Source organism: Meleagris gallopavo, chromosome 4 (assembly GCF_000146605.3).
Source record: "Meleagris gallopavo isolate NT-WF06-2002-E0010 breed Aviagen turkey brand Nicholas breeding stock chromosome 4, Turkey_5.1, whole genome shotgun sequence".
Classification (NCBI taxonomy): domain Eukaryota; kingdom Metazoa; phylum Chordata; class Aves; order Galliformes; family Phasianidae; genus Meleagris; species Meleagris gallopavo.
In genome coordinates, this window is record NC_015014.2 from 14,140,046 (window position 1) to 14,161,993 (window position 21,948).

Genomic DNA, 21,948 nt, shown 5'->3' on the forward strand with positions numbered 1-21,948 from the left:
CTCAAGTTGCTGTTTTGTCACTGCTTGTCTCCTATGCACACTTTGAATAATGGTACAGTTACAAATTCTTTCCGTTCTGTTTTAGATTCCCACTAAAATGTTTAGGGTTCTGTCTACGTAGAGCTAGAACAGTAGCTGAAATTTTCACTGCATGGATACTGCTTTCAAAATTTCTCATGTTCAGACAGTTATAGAGAAATGCTTTTCAGAAGAATGTCTTGCTTCACCTTCCTTCTTCCCTCTTTTGGTCAATTTCATTCATGTTCAGCACCTAGTAGATAAAAAGATGTCCAATGCAACTGAAATAATGAAACTGTCAGTTGCCACTCTTAAAAATGATGGAGAACTGGAAAACAGCATAGTCCAACGCTGACCTCTGATTCTCTTAAATTGAGCATACGTTCTGAATTAGTCTAACTTCTGATACCGTTTTATCTTCCTATCTGGTCAAATCCAAAATAGTGTGCCCATACACATGCACTATCATGGATATATGTATGTTCTATGTGGATGACAGCTAGGCTAATGTGCTTTTGGTTGTTGTTTTGTTTTTAAATGTGCTGTGTACCTCTGAAATTAAGATAATCTTTATTTAGGCACCTACATGGATTTATTTATTTACAACTAAACGTTTAGAAATTAAATATCTGGCTTCGTTTCCAACATATGTTGGGAATTGTGTGTCAGAACAGTGTGTAACATAGAATTCTCTGGAGATTCTTCTCCCTTCGATTTCCTATTATTAACGTACACATCACTAATGTTGTACTGAGAATGGAGCCAATTCTACAATTTCTTTCCAGGTCTTTCCAATCCTCTCACAGCAAGATGAAACAAATGGCCTTGTTAGTGTGTCCTGAAAGTTGATAAACTATAACTTGTTTGTATGAGATGGGGAGACCAAGTCTCCAAAGTGAGGAGCCAAAGCGAAGAGCACATCTGCCTCCTTATAGTGGTATTTCATCCTGAGTGCTCAGCTGCTGGCAGTCTGGTATAAAGTATTTATTTGTTGAGTTGTTTCTTGTATACACACAGTTGCTTCAAATACTTTAAAGCTATTTACCATAATGCTTTAATAATTTCATTACATAAAAGTAAGCTTTCAAAATGCCGTGAAAAGATGAGGTCCAAGAAGTGATCAAGTATGTGATTTGGGGATGCTGGTGCTATCTTGATCTGTAGATGGCTTGTGAATTGAAAATACAGTAGTTCATCAGGATAGGAGAAGCCATCACAAAGAACTGCAGGATATAGACTCTGCTAATTTAGTGACAAAGAAAAATGCTGATAAGGTTGTAACCATAACTTCTTTCTGGTTTTTGGCAAAAATCCACTGGACTTGCTTCTCTTCTGTCCTGTGAATGGAAGCTTATAATTCAATAGAACATTAGAGTTTGTTAGATCTACTAACTTTTTCTTTCTTTTTTTCTTTTTTTTTTTATTTAAAGTTGAGGACTAAAGAGAAAAGGAAATGACTGTACCAATTTTACTATATGGTTGTTACTGGACAGGAGTGGAGGAAAAAGGGAAAAAATGATTCTGATGTGGGGCTTTCTGTAGTCCTTTTTGCCTATCTTCCTAGCAAAAGTTTATCACAATGTGAAAGTAAGGCAAAAGCAACGCTTCTATAGCCTCAAAAAAGAAGAGGGAGATAAAGATGCTAAAGTAGCCTGACAACCAAGTCCATGTCTAAAGCAGATGTATTTGCTCTTCACAGTTTAGGTAGATTAGGCAAGAGCATCTTATTTTATTGCTTTATAAACAAACTATGGTAAGAGCATACACCTGTGTTAAATGACATGATTTCTAGTGCTGAGACAGATTTGCTCTGGGCTCAAACTTGGCCTTGGGGATGCTGGTAGCTGCTAGCTACATTGTGAGCACAAGGACACACTGGATCAGCTTAGGCTTGTCTCAGTCAAATAGTTTTCAACTTGCTTTGTGTTTAAAGGGGAAAAAGAAAAAAAAAAAAGCAGCTTAATTTGTAGTTGGCTAAGGGTACTGATTGTGGTGGATTTTTTTTGTGAGTTGATGCTATCTTTAGGGAGATTTCTTCTGTGCTTCTCTAAAAATAGAACAAGTATTAAGTTTATGAGCCGTGGGTTTTAATCTTTTGATTTCAATTGGAGTAACAGAGGTACCACACCCATAACACGTAGATATTTACATCATGTGTAGCATTAGCATACAGTTTTAGTTGCTTCTTGAGAGCTAAAACAGAAGTCCTTGGTTATATCACACGTTTTTATGTTGAAACATATATGTATATTCTTTCTGTACGGAGTCTACTTTATTCAGAAAACTTATTAGAAATTACACATTTCCAAGTACTGGGCTTTGCCTGTGCAGAAAAATAAAAGAAAGAGGAAAAAACAGTTGTGATGCCAGCAATAACAATTTAGGCTTTGTCCACCTGTGATAGATAAACTGCTTACTCTGAAATCCCCAGGGAAACAAGCTGTTTCTATGAGGTATTTAAGGATGGGGCTCATTGTACTCATCTCTTCATGGCTGACTATCTGGTTTGTTCTGAGATAAGACTAAAGACCCTCTGTAGACTAGAAACTGTTTCTACTAGTGAATAAACAAAAGAAACCCAATTCTGACAGTTAAGACAGCTGCAATGTTCCAGATGGCTCACAGTATTTGAACTGACTCTAATATTAAATAGGTAGGATTTCAAAAACTAGAATTGCTGTGTAGATTTTTTTTTTCTCACTCCGTTCTTTCCTCTCTATTTTAAATTTCAGGACTCATTGATGAAAACCATTGTTAAAGAAAAAGCAAGAACTACAGAATATGTGGTGCTTCACTCCAAAAGTTTGGGAGGCTGCAAGATGAACAAAACCTTCTCTTTGATTAGAGCTCTTATAGTAAACTCATCATAGGAAGAAAACCCCTGCTGATGATATTTGTAAATGATACAGGCTTGCCTAAGTGTGTATGTAGATATCATCTCTTACAGTATCATGTTTTCCTACGTGGCAAACAAAGCATTTTTGTAAAGGGAGCTGAATAGAAGTGAAATATTTTAGGACAAAATATAAACTGTGTTCTCCCAGATGGAATCTTCATATTTATAAATTGCAAATCTAAATCTTTCTTTTAAAGGGAAGTTATTCAACAAGGAAGGCAAACAGATTAGGAACATGATGTGAGTGAATGGGCATGTACCCTAATAATAATAAAGTTCCAGGCAGTGCTGGAAGCAGTGTATTTGCAGAGAAATGTATTGATCCTAAGTTAAGAGTGGGTTAGCAGAAGGAGAGTCCAGAAGGACTAAGAGCTTTGTTTCATTGATTCTTCAGTCTTCCCACAAAATTCCTGGGACTTGCTTAGAACAGTAGAGAAGATGTATTTAAAATTACTTCTTGGAAAAGGATATTATAACTTGGTTCTCTTTTTCTTTGACTTTCAACAAAACTTTGAATATACTGGTTTGAATGTTATGATAGTTGTAGTAAGTAGCTTACCGTATTTGAGAGAATGCATGCTTCAATCCTAGACCAAAAAAATAATTAGCCTGATCTGTTTTGATTATCTAAATTACATTAGATCCTGATGTGATGATGATACTAGGCTTCCAGGCTAACCATCTACTACTAATTAACTGCATGAATACAGTGATTTAAGGGGATACAAAGTAGGAGTGACTCCAAACTATAGTGACTGCAAACTAGTTAAAGAACTTCCCTGTGAGACCAACATTAGGTAGAAATGACCTTGGATGCAGTTAAAGTATCTCAAGAATTCTGAAATTTATGATGTTTTCTGTTCTATTCAGAAAAAGAATTTTTGTGTATTGTTAGCTGCTGAATTGCAGCTCACTTACTGCATTTTGCAGAGGCTCCTAAATCCATGAGAAGATCAGGACTGCTTTTCAGTTAAAGGCTTTTTCAGCTGAGCCTTGCACAAGAACTGTGGCCGATGATGTGGCTATGGAAAGATTTATGCCTGGCAGGGAAATTGTTTTGGGATGCCCCCTCTTTGCTCTTCGTATAGAACTCTGTGCTCTTGGAAATCTTTAGAGCATTCATGTAGATGTGTGTGTGGTATGAGTATGTAGGTCCAACATTGCACATGACCTTTCCTAGTTTAACACCACAGAACTGAAGATGTAGGTTAGACTTCACAGTCGTTAGGTCTTGCAGTGACTAATTGACTGATTTGTTTTTGTAATGGAGCTGAAGATAGATATTATTTTCCAGAAGACGGAATAGTCTCCAGTTATGTCTAAAATACTGCACAGGCAGTGAGTTTTCCAGTCTACACAGTGTCTGATATGTATCCTTCAATGTGACTCTAAGAATGAGAAGTTAATATTAATAACTAAAAACCCTAATGCACTGTACTTAACTCTCCTGAACTGGTTTTGATGGCGTGTCAGGGCCTGCATTTGACAACAGCGATAGCCCTTGCAATAAATGCCTTCACAACTGAATGAGCCATGCATGGTGGTGTGTATCTCATTGACTGTTCCTCTACCAGTTTGGGAATCTGTGGGGATCAAATATTTCTGATGTTTTCATCAATATCTCAATGTTATAAAGCAACGAAGCTTCACAGACCATGACTGACAGTTTTACCACTGCAATCTGATTAGCTACTAATTAGTAACAGGCAGAGACTGTCAGACTTCACTCCTTGCAGATGTTTTCTGGCATGTGACTAACTGAAATGTTGTGCCAGAATGAAGAGAACGTGGGTCTAATATAGTGATGGACTTGAACTGCATCACTACAAATGAAAAAATTTGTTGTGGGATGTTCAATATCTGGAGGACAATCACCTCAATCAGCCTGACCTCATATAATTAGGATGCTGTCACTGGATGAAGGAAGAAGCAATTATGGCAGTGAGAACTCCCCAGAAGACATTGTCTTGTTTTCTTAGAGAAAAAGCAGGTGTAGGAACATCGGTATTTTTTCACTTAAAATGTCCTTGCAGTGTTTACCTGCAACTGCAGGATTGAGTCTCTTCCCCAGCACTTCCTCCCCATGCTTTCTTAAAGACCTTGTTGTCCCAGTACAGACTGGGGAGGTGATTTTGGACAGCATGTGCCAAAACTGTGCTAGGTAATGTTATGAATAGACACTTTGTACGTAGAGTCATTCGTGTGTGATGCTAATGCGAGTGCTGAAATATGTGTGAGCAATGAGAAGACAGTGCAGTATTTATTGGAGAGACCTGTAGTTTAAGACATGAAACCCTGGAGGATAACTTAACTTCAGAATGTTTTAAACACTAGGTTTTGTGAGGATGTTTTGTCCACAGGCCAGGCACTGATCCATAGTGCCTTCCCCTCCCCCCCCCCCCCCCAAAAAAAAAAATACAATGGAGATTTAAGGAGTTTCAGCATCCCCTTCAGATGTGTTGATAGCTCGTTTTGGCTGTTACTTCTCAATGTAACATAACGTAAAAGTGAAGGTGCTTGTCCTCAGTCTTTTGTTCCCTTTAGTCTGTAACTTTTTTTTTTGTTGTGAAATGCATCACCCTGTTTCTACAGCTAAATGCAATTAAAGAAGTCTGTTTTAACTTATTACTGGTACTCCACGTTTTAATAAAAGCCTTTGTGACACTTCAGAACAGTTTTCTCAATCAAGCAACTCCTCAGATGTTGGGGTATGTCATTTATATTGGTATGTGGTGCTTAAAGATGGGAAACAATCTTAGTTTTCATTCCATGGGTTGGTTTGGAAGGCACTGCTAATGACCTGTTATATGGCTTGTTACTAACCATCCCACTTAGCTGATTCAGTATTGGCCATGAGCCATGCTCTCTAAGGCTGTAATCTTGTTAATGTTCATAGGGTAACTAGAATGGGGCAGTGTCATTATTTGCATGGAGAATGCCCTTGGGAAAACCTCAAGTGCTGAAGGAAAGTTGTCTGAATTGATAGTTTTTATTTGCAAGTCCATGCTTTATCAGTGGTGGTGTGTAGTTGGCAGGCGATTTCTAAGTTGGTATCTTTTAAATGTCAGACTTTTTTAAACTAGTTGTGGTAATGAGATACCATGGTGACATTTACAAGCAGCAAGAAGCATTAGTCTGGAGAATCTAGCTCTCTCCAGCAAGCAAGAGGTGAACTTTGAAAACCTGCCTCTTCAGGAGTTGCCAGTGAGACTGTGCGTGCTGATACTCTGGTTGCAACACTGATCTGTGTTAAGATGACACGAGCAAGCAATATGTTTTGTGGCTATCAGTTTTCCTTTAGTCACATAAGCAAATTTTAAACCAAAAGCTATAGTTGACAAAATACTGAGAAAGATAAACAATGCCATTAAATCCCACTACCTTTCCATGTGGCTCTATAGTTGCTTAGGCAGCGCTATGGGAATGTGTCTGTCTCACCCTGCTGGTTTTGGAGGTTTATGTATGGAACTGAGAAATGAAAGGAAAAACTCACCTGAAAGAGCTGACATGGGTGTCTGGGTTGTCAGCCACGAGAAAGAAAACCGTGAGTATGTCAGAGGACCAAGTAACATAGAAAGAAATCTAAATAAAAATGTCTATACAAAGCCTGGAAGAAGGAAGAGCATCTCTACAGGCTGAAACTCGGCTATCTGGAGAGATGAGTAGGGGAAACTTGCCTGTTACAAAGAGAATAGGCTTCCAAGAAAACCAAATTAATTTGAGGGATATTTAAGTACTCAGAATTCCTGGGAATAAGGAAATAACAAGTCTTTTTTTATTCTCTGTACAAATATAAATCACTAGTTGTTAACAAACAACCCCTGCAGTTCAGATTTTGCTCAATTGACTGTGAATGCAAAATAGTAGCAGGTCTCTGTGTTTTTCTGTGAACTTGAGCAGAGTGACACTTGTGCTTTGCAGAACTCTGCCTCAGACCACAGAAATCTGAACTCCTGGGCCCCAGATAGGAAGTTTTAGATTGGCTTTAAAGAGAAGAGATGGCAATGGTTAGATATGTCAGAATTCCTGCTTAATTAAACTGATTTATTGCATGCCTTGTTTTTTATAGAGATGAATGCAGAACATTCAGACTCGCAGGATATATTCCCTAGACATAATGCAGTGAATGAAATTGCAACTTAAAGAAACTCTTGGTGCTTTAGTAGTGATGGTGCATACGTGAAACAAAGAGCAGAAACTGATTCTTATACTTCTTGAGATAGTGTAGACTCATATACTGGTATGAAGTTCACTTCATCTCCTGCGTCTGTCTTTTATATCTTTACTTGAAAACATCTGTGTTCATATTACTGCAGATAAATGATTTTCTTTCAAAGAGAAAGTGTCTGTGCAGTGCAACTTTTTCTTCTATTTTATCTTTTTCTACCACAGCTCTGTTAAAGTTTCCTTAACACACTTCAGTGCTGAACAGATATCTGGGCTGCAACCTGTTTGCCTTTTTTAAATAACTACTCCAAAGTTAAATAGCTCTGTAACATACCTGAAATAGATTATTAAATCATAGAAAGTATTTAAGAACGGAACCCTTATGGAAAACGTGGTTTCTCTATCCTTTTCCTTTGTATTAATTGGCTTCTTCCTCAACAATTTCTGCTGATCATCACAGGGTGCATATATGTTAATGTGTTAGTTCAGAGAGGGAATGCCTTGTTGACGTGAATCTTTCCTTCCTTGCCTCACTTTAGATTGTGTTGGTGTTGAATTGTCTGTGAGAAGAAAAATTGAGTTCCTTTTAGAGTAAACAAAAAGTAAAGGCATGATACAGGAGCATATTTAAAGCATTGTAGCTGCAAATGGCGAGCAGGGTCTCGTTTAAAGTATTTTCCTTTCCTTCCAGAAATACCTGTAGTTTGCTAGGAGCAAAACACCCATGCTAAACATCTGTTTTTCTCAACAGACTTTCCCTGATTCTTCTGCGTAACTTGCTAACAAAACTACAGCCAAAATTGTGCTGTATTCTCATCAAACTCTGTAAGATTATTTTAAGCAAGGTGTGAATCCTAAAAATAGTTTTAAATATTTAGCACTTTGGTGCTGTTTTCAACAGAACAGTTTTTTAATAAATGACAGCCTACAAATGCAGTTTAGACTTTATTGTCAGTAATAAACCGTACTGCAAAATAAAAGTATTCAGCATAGCAGTTTGATATCTTAGTTTTTAAAGCATATACTTCACATTACCTCTTTAATTCTGTTGTTATCAGATATGTATGACAGAATTTTAATAGGGAATTCTGTTGATGTTGACAGGAATGAAATAGAACTCAGTTCTTTCATAGCTATTTTTTCCAGAGGTTAAAAGACTAGTAGATAATTTGATCACTAAATTAAATAGGAGGGGCTCGAGCTGTATGAGGGAACACATCTCTGAAGTACAGGATGAGCAGTGATAGCAACTTTCATGGACCTGAACTTGCAGACTGAATTTCACTTGCTGACTTTACAGAATCCCATAGAAAAGTTATCTTGTTTCAAAGTATTTGCTATTTGTTTTCATATAGTAGCTTTTCTTCTGAACTACTAGGATATGAGTAGCGAAACTGCTACCACTCCAAAAATGGCAAGGGTGCTTTTGAAGAATTGTCAACATAATTTTTCTCAATGCTTCATACTGAAGTCAATGAAACAAATAATATGCTTCTTTCTCTCTGCAGATTCTGCAGATTGCCTTTACGGTGGAAGTAGTTCTTATGTATAATACTCAGCATTTACTGAGGCTTAAGACTTGGAAATGCTCTTCGCTGATAAATCAGTAAAATCTATTTACTCTCTGAATTCTCTTCTGATGATTGCAAAGTGCACAATAACTGAGAAAATGCACCCAGAGGAACATCAGCTTTAATGATGCAAAGTGTGAAGCCAGTTTTGTGTTACTTCTACATGTTCCAGAGGTCTTGTTTGATAGTTTGTTCCTATATAGCTTGTTACCTGAGATCAGTGTATGGCTTTTCCTACAGAAATGATTCCTGGGAGTGGAAGAAGAGCTGCAGCAGCCTCTGTATTGATTGCTGTGTGTTAGGTGCTTGGCCTATTATAATGCATTAACACTTGAATTAGCGAACTCTTCAACATGGTTGAAGTGATGACAAGGAAAGAAAATCCATTCTGCTAAGTGAGCAAGTGTAAGTCTGCCTAGCAGAGGAAGAAACTTCTACACGTACCTGTGGAATACCACAAAATGGAATCTCGACTTATACAACTTCTACTAGACAAATATCGAAAGAATTTTAATGGAGAGAATCCATATAGTAACTGAAAATTGAGGAAAATCTGATATTTGGTGGCTTTCTGTTTCAGAGAAGCCCTGTGTAAAACAGGGAGATCTGTATGCTAGAGATCTTAAGGATTAAGTCTTGGAGGATACACTATTTAGAGAGTCAGGTGGGTGTGACCTGGGTGTATTTAGTGTATGAGACTTTTTTAAAGCTAAAGCTATAAAGTGCTTGTGCTTCCTTAAAATGGTGATTTATGGGTATTAAGCTGCACACAGGGTTAAAAATTATTTTGCTTCAGTAGCCATGTGCCACAGAAGAAATGAGCTGAAAATCTAAGCGTCCTGAGTCACAGGGTTAGTTGTCGTTGATTCAGAACAGCAATTGGACCAGAAAGTCTCATGGAATAGTGACAGAGAGAGATAGCATTCTGGAAATGTATCAAGGATGCCAAAGAAAGAGAGAATACTTAAGCCCGTCCAAACCAAGCAAGCCTAAAGTCATGAAGACCAAATATGGAGGGCTGAATCCCAACAGCTTGATGAATGTCTGGACAGCTGTTTCAGACTGCAGTGTGTTTATAACATGGAGCTGACTGGTGAAGTCCAAATCTCATTGAGTCACAGGATACTCACACTCCAAAACCCAGCAAGACTCTCTGGCCAAAAAAAAAAAAAAGAAAAGAAAAAAAAAAATCCTTCAGCAAGAGAGTGCTCTTGGTCAACTAACAATGCTGCATGTCATAACCAGGAGATCACCAATGTGATGCTTCTGCAGGACCAGTAAAGTCCAAGTGATTCCTGTCTCTTATTCGCAGCTGCTGGGAAGATCAGCTGCTAGTAATGGAAATAACATAAAGGCATATCCAAGAGGAACAGGAAAAGAAGAAGAAAGAGGACATGTCTTTTCATTCATTTAAATGCATAAGACAGATTTTCCTCAATAAATGGAAGAGAATTTTGATGAAGTAACTGTACATCGTCTGAAGCAGAGTGGCCTTTGGTGGAATGCATCATTACTGTCTTGGCAGCCAGGTCTAGCCTGTGATTTCTAGTACAGAGATGCTTTGACAAGTGCTGTATACTTTAACCATGTAGATTACAAACATGTTAGTGGAATGCTGCTGTGCTTTAGCTAGCTATTATAGGAAGGGATGGCCCATCAGATTTTGGGTTCAAGCTAGTGCCTTTTCCTGGCAAATTTGTATAGCTGGTATACTTTGAAGTAAGTTATTTTCTTTCTTTAGGTAGTTGGAGCTTTATATTTCTGTGTGCTATAACAGTTGAATTATTTAGTTTATCTTCTATCTGCTTATCTAATAACTTTCTATTAATTGAAGAGCAGTCTGTTCAGTGTAATCATGACGCAGATTTAGACATCGAAGTAAAAATACTAAAAGGGTCTGGGGGACACGGATGAAAGAGTTGAAATGTTCTGGCCACTAACATCCGTTCCCTTTTCCTTTTAGTCACATGTAATGCAAGTTGTTCAATTCATTTGGTATTTAATTCAAATTATGAAGGCTGGCACCAATGAGTATGGAAAGAAGTACTTTTGACCTTGTATCATGGAGCAAATTTAACATTTCATGGCACGTAGAAAGAAGATTTTAATAATTATGTTGCACAATTGGGATAAAAAAGACAGAGGCATTAACATTCTACTTTTATATTTCGTGTCTTTTCCTTTCAGAACTGCTACTGTAATACTGGAACAGAATAATTATTCATTTCCAAGTCTGGCACCTAAAGCACTAAAGAATAAGGTTGTGTCTCCATGTGAAATGCAGCCGTCAGCATTTCTTATACAGATGAAAAAAGGAAAGATGTCAGGAAATGAGGACATGCCAAACTCTGGATCATTCTGCACATACTCTAAGGGACACTTCGTGGTTTATCATTGACTACAAAATAGCTTTTGAATAGCCCTTTATGTTTGTACAGAAGGTATTCTGTTTGTTTGTTTTGTGTAAGAGAGCAAGACATGATGCTCAAATGTTTTCTATTCTTATGATACAGAAAAAAATGAATGGGAAAATTTTCTTTCAAAATTCAAATAGAGCTCCACGAATGTCAGAAATTACTACAATATGATTTTGCATTCTCTATGTATGCCTGTATTTTGTTTTTAAAGAACAAAAAATGAGTATGTGTTTTACATATAATGACTGTGGAGATGACTTCATATATATTTCCTGTTGCTTGTGAGAATGAGAAGATACATGCACACACAATAGGGATAGCATTGAATAAGAACTGAACATGTCTTAAGGAACAGTAAGAAAAAGAGAACAATTTGCTAAACTTGAAAATAGAAATCATTGGTACATTTCTTTCCTTCAAAAAGAAAACAAACAAAAAACAGGGAATTTTTAACTGCCTCAGTCAAATAAACCCAGTCTGACGAAGACGTGTATCTAATTTTATGTATGAGAATAGCCCAGTTGATGTCTTTGGAGCTAAATCTATATCAAACAGTGCCTGTGGATATAGTACTGAAACCATTGGACACCATACTGTTTTAAGCAAAAATAACGTCTTATTTTTTAACCACTTACAAGATATCCGCGTGCTGATTTTTTATTATTTTACACAAGAGAAGAGGAAAATACATTAGTAGAACAGCTTTATCCAAACATCTACTTGCATCAAACAACATTTTATTTAAAAATAGCAAATGACTAAATACTAGTTGTCGGTGTTGATCTAATATGTTAAAACATAACTGTTTAAATGTTAGGTTTTATAAATCATTATTTTCTAGAAGATTCCATATATGGAGGTTGAGAATAAACTTGCAACTCTACCTGTGCTTTTTCCCTGTCTATGAACTGATATCAAAAAGTGTGTGGTTCTGTGACAACGAAAAGCTGAATTGGGCTGTTCTGTTTGGGCTGCTTTTCTCTCAGGAACATGTTTACAAAGTTCTTCAAGTTATCTCCCTGATCTCAGTGTAATTGAAGTATGTTTGGATTTCCTCTGAGATCACAGCTTTCATCCTGTTATAATTCTCTTTGTCACCAATAGAAAAAGAAATTTGAGCAGACATGCTTGAATGGAAAAGAAGCAAACTGTCGGTGATGTAGCTGTTGGTTGTTCCTGGAGTACTCACTGCATCTTCTGATTTAATTTGTGTAATATATGTAATTAAACAACAACTAAGTGACAGAACTGTGTTTGTAGATTCAGTAGTAAGATGTACCTTGTTCCGCTTCTATGTAAGTCAAGTGATAAACAATCTCGTAGTGCTTTCTCTGTGGGACTGACAATCTCTAAATGCCTCAGCAGTTACTTGTGGAACTCATCAAATTTTACTTGTAAAAAGGAAGCCATTCAATTTTGCTGCAGAAATCTTAGAATGCTCTTGGTATTCCCTGTGTTTAGCTATGAAATTCTGACTGAGAATAGGATTAGAATGTCTTGCTGAGTCCCAGTGGGTCAGAGTCCTGTGGTATGGGTGGTTTTTCCTTTAACTTCAGAGTTGCTGTGCAGGCAGGGGCAATTCAGATGAAATATCAGCAGTTGTTTCAGTGGTATACGGCATTCTACAACCTGAGATTTAACAGAACTTAAAAGGGTTGGTGCTGGGACTGGTGTTATTTGACATCTTTGTAAGCAACATGGACAGTGGGATCAAGTGCACTTTCAGCAAGTTTGCAGATGACACCAAGCTGAATGGTGCAGCTGACATGAGAAAGGGAAGGGATGCCATCCAGAGGGACCTGGACAGGCCTGAGGGGTGGTCCATGACGATCTCATGAAGTTCAGCAAGGCCAAGTGCAAGGTCCTGCACCTGGGTCAGGACAATGCCAAGCACAGATACAGGTTGGGTGGAGAATGGCTTTAGAGCAGCCCTGAGGAGAAGGATTTAGGGGTGTTGGTTGATGAAACATTCAGTATGAGCCGGAAATGTATGCTTGCAGCCCATAAGGCCAACAGTATCCTGGGCTGCATCAAGAGAAGTGTGACAAGCAGGTCAAGGGAGGTGATCCTGCCCCTCTACTCTGCTTTTGTGAGACTACCTGGAGCACTGCGTCCAGTTCTGGAGCCAGCAGCATAAGAAGGAAATCAAGCTGTTGGAGTGGATCCAGAGAAGGGCCACAAAGATGATCAGAGGACTGAAGCACATCCCATATGAGGACAGGCTAAGATTGCTGGGGCTCTTGAGCCTCAAGAAGAGAAGGCTCTGGTGGGACCATATATGGGCCTTCCAGTACCTGAAGGGAGCCTGCAGGAAAGCGGGGGAGAGACTTTTTTCTAAGAGGGTGGGGAGTGGCAGGATAAGGAGAAATAGTTTTAAACTGGAAGAGGTTAGATTTAGACTAGATACCAGGAAGAAAGTCTTTACTGTGGAGTGGTGAGACACTGGAACAGATTGCCCAGTGAGGTTGCGGATGCCCCTCGCTGGAAGCATTCAAGGCCAGGCTGGATGGGGCTGTGAGCAATCTGGTCTGTAGGAGGTGTCCTTGTCTATAGGGGGTTGGAACTGGATGGTTTTATAGGTCCCTTCCAGCCCAAACCATTCTATAATTCTATGAATTCTTTCTTTGAGTGTTTTGTTGTTGGTTTTCTGTTTTTTTGTTTTGTTGAAAACGCATTACCTGATTTTTCTCTATCAGCAGACTATACAGCAACTGTATGATACAAATTTTTAAGAACAATGTGTTTTATGGAAGTTGAGGTATTAAAGCTTAGGTGTCCTTTTAAGTACTTGATTTACAAACATTTGGGTATGCACACTTTTGTGTGATATCATTGGAAAACAGAACTCTACTCCTGAGGACAAGTGACTTCAGGGTTAAAATATGTCTTTTCAACAGAGAGGAAGAATGGGCTTATAAAGACTGGAGGCCATTTGAAAAGTTTGGGCTGAACAACAGGAACAGTTTTCATGTCTGCAGGAGCTAGGCTTACATACCACACTCCGTGCAGTTTGTGTAAGCTACACATGCATGTCTGTTTACATAAATGATACATTTTTGTATGTGACAACCTGTAGAACAAGAAGTAGAGCCTAAACTGAAGAAATGTTAAAAATAGACTCAAGACGAGGCCTTCCTACTTCCCTGTGCAGCTGTTTTTATTCCCTCAAGCTACTTAAAGGAAACCGATAACTTAGCTTGAAGTCCAGGCAACGCAGTTATTAGTGTCATCTGTACACAAGAGATAACGTGACATAATCTTAGTGCAAAGGAAAGAAAAAAAAAAAGCAACGTCACTTGTTTCTTGCAGAAGTTTTTTCCTGAGGAAATGCATGTGGCTTCTTGTAACTGTAATGCACCTATGAGTTTCACCTCTTAGAAACAGTTTACTATTTTTTTGGTTTTGCAAGCCATGATATATTGAGAACTACAAAAACCAGGAATTCTGCACGTCAAACAGATTTTTCAATAAGAAAGCGTAAGTTGAACAATGTGATAATATTAATAGAGGTTAAAAATGTGAAAAAATTAAGATATCTTTGATGTCCTATGTCTGTAATGCATCTAACAATAGTCCTCTTCCAAGTCTCAGACCTAACATGTTAGTGATTTGTTTGCTTTTTATGAAAAGAGTCAAACATTATCTTTTTTCTTGCAGCTTTAAAAAAAAAAGAAAAGGTAGTCTAGTCAGAACAAAATAACAAAATAACTAAGTACAAAGATATGATATGTAATGATTTAGTCCAAAACTTGGGCTGTCTGTGCACCAAAGCCTGTAGAAGTAACGAAGCTGGACAAGAACAAGCAGGCCATTTGGCTCCACAGCACGGTGTTGTGAAATTTGGCTTGGAAAAAGTGGAAGCATCTCACCAGTAGGTAACCCAAGCCCTTCACTTCTGGCTCTATTGGTGACCTTGTTACACAGACTGAAGCAGTTCAGATTGTGCCAAAAAATGAGAGCTGCAAATCTTCAAGGAATGTTGCAATCATGCGGGGAGGTACTAAACAGGTTTAGACTATTCCAGAGCAGGAATCATATCCAAACTACGTTTTTAGTCTTGGACATCAGTGTCCTTTGAACCTAGTCTCAGTAGCCTAGCATATTTTGGGTGGGTTTTTTGGGGCTTGATGCTCTTGGTCCTTACCGAAATTTTCACAGCTCAGTCTATCTGTTCCATGCTATGAAATGTAAACAGCGTTAGTGTAGTAAGCACCTTGCTAAGTATGATTCAATTTGGTGACGTGTAGCTTTTAAACCTTCTGTCAACTAATTCCTTATTGAGATGATCTTCAAACTTGAGTACCATGTGCTACATTTGATATATCGGTTTATTAGAAAACAAGAAGTTTGAATAGCAATTGCTGTATATAATAATTCTGTGACTATAATATGTAGGCTCAGGGGAAAATCCTAGCTTTCTGGTAGTTACTGAAGAGAGAAATTTAACTCATGCTTTTGGATTCAGTGTTTTTTTACGAAGTGTAGGTATATGGAAAGAATTTTTTAAAAAAGACAAATATCAGTGTTGTCTTCCTGGAGCTAGGCTTCTAGAGTTCCTGATAGTGAAGTATTAGCATTGCTGTGTGTACTTCTCGTAGCCTGATCCTTGCAGTCTGCTGTTTTCTCACGAAAAGAAAGAAAGAAAAAAAAAAGAGAGAATTCAGAGTATTAATATATCTTTGGCAATTTTAAATGGATTTAAACCGTAGAAGCAGCTATGCTGATTGCCTTGTGAAGGGTAACCCGCTTGCTTGCTTACTGGTCTCCCTCTCTGGGGACAGTATGTAGCAGATGTCCCCACTGTCACTACTTGCTCATTCTGCTCACAAGAAATGCCAGGGCTTGTGTGACTGCTGATCTTGGTTTTATCGTGTTGTATGAGGTTTGGGACCTTTTTGCTGTCACTGATTTCCTACCCTGAAATCAAACTTCTGCAAACAAGCTAACTGTAATATCTGAGCATGTGTCAGGTACTAGTGAGTGCACAATACTTGCAGCATTTTTTAAAGCACTCATGAAAGGTGCTTAAATTCTTTTAAATAGTGGGAGGACCCCAAAGAACCCACAAGAAACAGCTTTTTGTAAAGTATGAAATAAACATGTACAGGTACAGTGAAATAATCACTTTAGCTCCAGCCTCGGAGGGTGAGAGAGAAAATAAGTCCTGTGCTCCCTCTGTGTATCTATCTGTCAATATGTGCTGTGTTACAGATGTTATTGATCCAGAGCACTACACCGGCACGCCAGTACAGGCTGTACTCTGGCATGTGACTGCTCTGGGGCTGGCATTCTTTCCATCTTTCCTGAGTTTATCTCCTGTAAACTTTTGCACTTTTCGTGCTGTGGCTGAAGACCTTGCTCTCTTAAGTAGCTGGGTCCTCCTCCAGAAGAGATTTGACATACTGTGGGCTCACCTTTAGCTTTGGCTGAGGGCAGAGATGCTGGTGTGGTTGGCTGAATATTTGAGAAGCCAAGTGGGCTAGAGCTGTGACTTTATTCCTTACATAAGGACACTGTGCTCGCTGCAGGATGTAAGCATTCCCCCCTGCAGATACCAGGTTACAGACAGCTGGCGCATTGCCTTCATGCCTGTGCTTGCACTTCCATGGGAAGAAAGTACCCTGCCTCCAGTTGTCAAAGAAAACTAAATGTGCACTGCTTGAAAAGCATATCCTGGATAAAAGCGCGAGAGATTTTTTTGTGGCTTGTGCAATTTGAGGAGCAAACATCGATGTTTACCCTGTGCCAAAATCTGCCCACATAAGCAGATCAGACTTTTTAAAAATGTTGTTCTGGAAGGTCAGAGACTATTTCGTTTGCTGTGTTTTTTTGCTTAGTCAAGCAAAGTTCACAGTAGCCAGAGGAATGATTTGATTTCTAAGTTTTCTTCAATCTTCACTGTGTGCTTTGTTAAATACATCTGTGGTAGTCTCAGCTTTGAGCAATAGTGAAGAAGCTCTACCTTCTAAACAAGCAATAAACCCCTTTGTCAATTAAAAAAAAAAAAATCACTTCAGAATTACTGAATGAATGGTATGAAATGACTGAGGGGCTGTTTATCTCCTGAGTGTTTGCGTTACGTGCACAGAAGATGTGCAAGCTGTTTGAGGTCTTGCTCTGAACCTTTTTGTGTGCAAAGGCTCTCCCACCTCCTACAACTCATGTTGCTTTTCTAGAGTCAGAGGCAGAACTCTGGTTTTAGACACATCCAATATGCAAATGCAGTGTTAACAAGAGTTGACCTTTTGTAGTGTATATGCTTCAACCAGCGCTGAAGGATTACACTATTGTAATGTGTTAGGGCTGAGTCATGACACTGTCTCTGCACTTTGCCAGCAACCATTTTCAGCTATATCTCTTTAACATAGTTTATTTGCAAAGAAGGAAATAATTCCCTACCTGTCAAGGGTACTGTGGGTTTCCTTATGTTTGTGTTGTTTGTTTGTTTGTTTGTCGTTGTTTCAACTGAGTATTTCTGATAGACTCTGACAAGCTCTCTCCAATAACAACACTCAGCACGGGCCACTTGCTGCATGTTTATGTGGCTCACTGAGATACGGGCTGTCCCATGACTCCTCTCCACCCTTTTTGTTTGTTTTCTTTTTCTGATAGAGATGGAGGAGAGAAGGTGTAATGGTTCTTTTGTCCTTGATACCTTGAGCCTCTTCATTCCTCCTCCTGTGGACTTTCTCACTACATGGTTTCTGCCTGCATAAACACGGTTTAATATTGAAGCTGAAGTTCCTTTAGATTAGACAGTGTAGTGTTGCTTGATGAGCTGCCAGGCAGGCACGTGTGTATGTTTTAGCTGAGATTTGATCTGCAGCTACTGCACTGTCATTTGCCTGAGGTTTTCACAATGCATTCTTCCTGTACTCGGGGCATTACCTCGGCTGCTAATTACTTCTCTCATCATGAACAAAACTGTGCTGTTTACCTTAAAGGTGATGCATAAGCTTCATCCTGCTTAGCTCGCAGACCTGCAAGTTAACTGCCTGCTTACAGCTGTTCCCCCGAGGTTCTTGCTCTACTGGTTTTCCGTCAGCTTCCACTTTCCAATTAGAGTCATTTGGAAGCACTCAACTTTCAGTAGCTGTACTTTTCAATGCCTGTTCCCACTTCATTTAAAGATGATTACGCAATGCGAAAAGTCACATGTCTGTGCAATGATTGTCTTCGGCTTGCTAGAATATTTTAAGATATCTGTTTGTAAAAGTCATAGAGGTATACTTTGTACTCTGTTATAATCCAGGCCAAAGGAGAGGATGCAGCTTAATCATTACAGACTTTGGACAGGGAGGCATGACTTTTGGTTTCTATTCTTGGTATTACTGCTGACTTAACATGTGACTTGTGCAAGTGATTTAACCTCTGTGTGGCCCAGCTTGCCCACACATAAAATAAATATTATAATCTCTGCTTCTCAAGTTTTGTCACTGAGGGCACTACAGTAGCCTGTTGCGAATATCCTGTTTGATGACGTGTTAAACGTAAAGTGCAGCTCTGCAGGTTTGCTTTTCATTCCTTCCCATCCATGCCCCTTAATGGCACTCTTCTGCTTACCGGGATACCGAGCCAGTGGCCTCTCACAACAGCTGCATTTGAATAAAACAGAGGAACTGAAAACCATAAGAATGACGCTTGTGAGTGTAGGAAAAAGCACATCTTTATGTGTACAGCCTCTGACTCGGCAGTTCCCTTCCACAAGCAGTCACGGTAGAGTAAAAGGAAGTAACATACTACCTGAGCCTGGTGTTTCTGAGCTCAGGCATACCAAAATTCAGCTCTTGCAATTATGGAGAAGGAAAAAAAGCCAGAGCACAAATGAATTTTTGTGGATGACTTTGCGTGATGGTCATTTGCCATATTGCCATAAATGATGTGTTTGAATTACGAAAAACTGTGACATGCGCATTCCTCCGTAGTTTGCACATAAGCTACATGAGCAAGTGGTTAGTGCAAGGGCTTCTGCAGCAGTTAAGAATATTGTACTGAAGCAATCTGTAAGTCATAGAGATTTACATGCGCTTACGTTAAAATCTTTTCTCCCCTGCTTGTGTGAGAAGATCAACTATGGACAAAATGGGCCTCAACAGGGCCTGGCCCAACTGTGCAGCTCCTCTGCAAGGAGTAATGGAAACAGATTCCAAATATAGAAGGAGTAGCTGGTATTATAAAATTTTAAAAAAGAAAAAAGTGAGTGGAAATATTGTAGCAGAAACTGCTGCAGCAAATGTTTTCCACCAAACCCTGCACAGAAGTGCTAAAAAGCCACATATTCTTTCCTTGGGTTTGTGCATCTGCTCAGAAGCAACAGTTGAGAGGGAGAACTTAAACTATATAAACATAGATAAATAAATAAAATTTAGTATGGATTGTGCCCGGTAAAACAACTTGGAGAAGGGGCTGCAGAAGTTCTGCACGTTAGCATGTTCTTTCCTGACGCATACTCTCCAGATGCTCCTAGAATGAATCTCAGTACCGATATAGAGATGACTGAGAATGACACAGATTTACTTCAAGTGTGACGTTTTATTAGAACAAAGTGCATACTTTAAGTGTAGAGCTCATTATTAGAGATGAAGGCTGAAATTCTGCTCACACTACTGACCATGGCAAAATCCCTACTGATTCTACGTACAGCAGGTTCTTACCCATTGTCTTGAAATTTAGCCAGCAGAGGCAGCAGAAAACTGCTATGTGGTTGTCTCTCCTTTTTTGATTTTTCTCATCAGTGGTCAGGTGTTTAATGCAGAATTACAATTTTTCTCTGCCCTGCGTGGCTTGCTTTTACCATCCTCCTCTATCACCATAGGCAGTCCACCTGTCCTAGCAGGTTGAGCTGGGTCTGATTATATTGGGAAGCAAGGGCGGATCACTCACACAGTCACTTCTGCTGTCTGATGTTCCTAGGCAGGAATCATAATGGTATCTTAAGCTGCTAAAGCTGCTTCTGCAGCGAACAACTCATCGCGAACTACGCAGATCCCTTTTTTGAGAGCTGACTTCTGTTAATGATGCCCATGGCTTACCCTGGCATGCTCCATCACATACTTTCTTGTTTCACCATAGCTATATTGATATCAAACTTTATACCTGTAGTATTCGTGGTAATTTTTTTTTTTCCCCAGTATTTCTGGACATGTGAGTACATTATTTCAGAATGGTGTCAGTGATTCCATATGCAGAGACAAGACAAATACTCCAGAAGATTGGGTATTCCTTGCCTGGGTACATTTACTTTCTCATGAAGCCCAGACTACCTGTGTTTGCAATGCAGAAAGCTCACGTTTGGTAAGCTTTAGAAAGCACATTTAGCCCCTACTTACTAAAATATGGCCCATCATCTAGAACATGTTATTGTTGTGTTCCTACATGCATGGCCTTGCATGGATTCCAAGGAAAATGTTTCCTAAAATACAACACGTAACTTAAACTTGGCTGTGTATGCAAAGGAAAACCAATTAATGATAAAAATATTGTCTCAAATCCAAGGAGTTTGAGACAGGAACACTGTTACTGCTCCGCTGAAGTAATCAGAGTGCATTCACATTTTATGTTTTCTCAGAAGCCCGCTCTGAACTTTCCTAGAAAGAATTAAGAGAGGTGGCACAACTGGTAATTCCAATGATTCTTTACATTAAATGAACCTCTTAAATGAACCAACAGAACTCATATTCATCCTGTAGAGTGTGAACCTCCAGATAGCAAGTGATGATAGGTGTGTTGTTGCCTTAGTCACTTTTTACAGGCTCCTCAGGAGTTCATGAGTGCCCCAGGGGCTGCCCAGGAGGAAGCGCTGATCATGGGTCTGTATGGAGCACAGCAGCAGGTCTGTGCTGCTCAGATAATACACATCAATGAGGTCTGTGCTCTCTGTCTGCTTTAGCAGCATTGGACATCAGCACTGGAGGAAGGTTTCTGGAATCTCAGGGAAAAGATGATGGGTAATAAAAATGTCACCCTGGCAATAAGGGAGCAGACAACAAGATCCAGTGTGTGTGGTACTGGCAAGCACCAGGGGTGGGAAAAGCTGAGGCCCTGAGCCTTGCAAATACACAGGATGCCTGTGGAGTTGCTCCCTTCTGTGCCTTCACTGCTCTGGGTCCCAAGAGTGAGAGAACAGAGAGAATTCCCCGTTTATATTGATTTAAAAGTATTCATGCGGATAAGAACATGGAGAATCAAAGTCTTAGTTTAGGCTTCAAAATCTGAAGATCCTTCAAGGTGTTCTATGAAAAAAACATGTAATTGTTTTACTGTCACAGTGAAAAAATATATTAGGAGTGAAGACTTTTCTTGTAATCTCCAGCTTTTTAGGATGTGTAGGAATGGGAGCCTGGTGGGGGCCGGGCAGCTGTTACACATCTTTGCAAACTTTAACACCTGAACTCCTCTGTTGGACCCAGACTGATTACTGGGCAGGCAGAGGTGGCTGCACACAAATGCTGTGCTCACTGTGCTCTGCTCTGTAGTTCTGCTCAGCAGGGAGGCAGTCCCTTCTCCCCATGCAGGGAGCACAGGTGCATGGTGTGAGGTAAAGTTTCAGTATGCAAAAATAGAAAATCTGCATTCAAATATTCTTCTTGGTTATGGAAAGTTTGGTGTGGAATTTGGTACCAATTTATGATCGTTTCCCATCCTGCTAGAAAGACGTGGCGCTGGCTCTTCTGGGGGGCCAGCAGTGAGGGAGCTGCAGGTGCCGCCTTATTCGTGCCCTGGCCGTTGTTCGCTATGGACGTGCGTTACTAAACTCCCGCGTGCCTCAGTTTCTTTGCCTGCAAACCACAAAACTGCACGGTCCGCGGGGAACACCGTACCGCGTCACAAGCCCAGCGCTGAGCCCGCCCGACACGCACCGGGCGAGCGGAGCGGCCAG

General features: G+C 39.5%; 1 protein-coding gene across 7 annotated transcripts in view; it reads left to right on the forward strand.

Annotated features, from left to right (window-relative positions):
* JADE1 (jade family PHD finger 1) overlaps positions 1-21,948 on the forward strand; it is a 147,190-nt gene that overhangs the window by 80,419 nt on the left and 44,823 nt on the right. The window contains exon 1 of one of the 7 annotated variants that reach the window (XM_019614537.2): positions 14,528-14,546. The exons of the other annotated variants lie outside the window; for them this stretch is intronic. The gene's annotated coding sequence lies outside the window, so the exon portion shown is untranslated. Of the gene's footprint in view, positions 1-14,527; positions 14,547-21,948 lie in introns of those variants that run through there. 7 annotated transcript variants of the gene reach the window in all.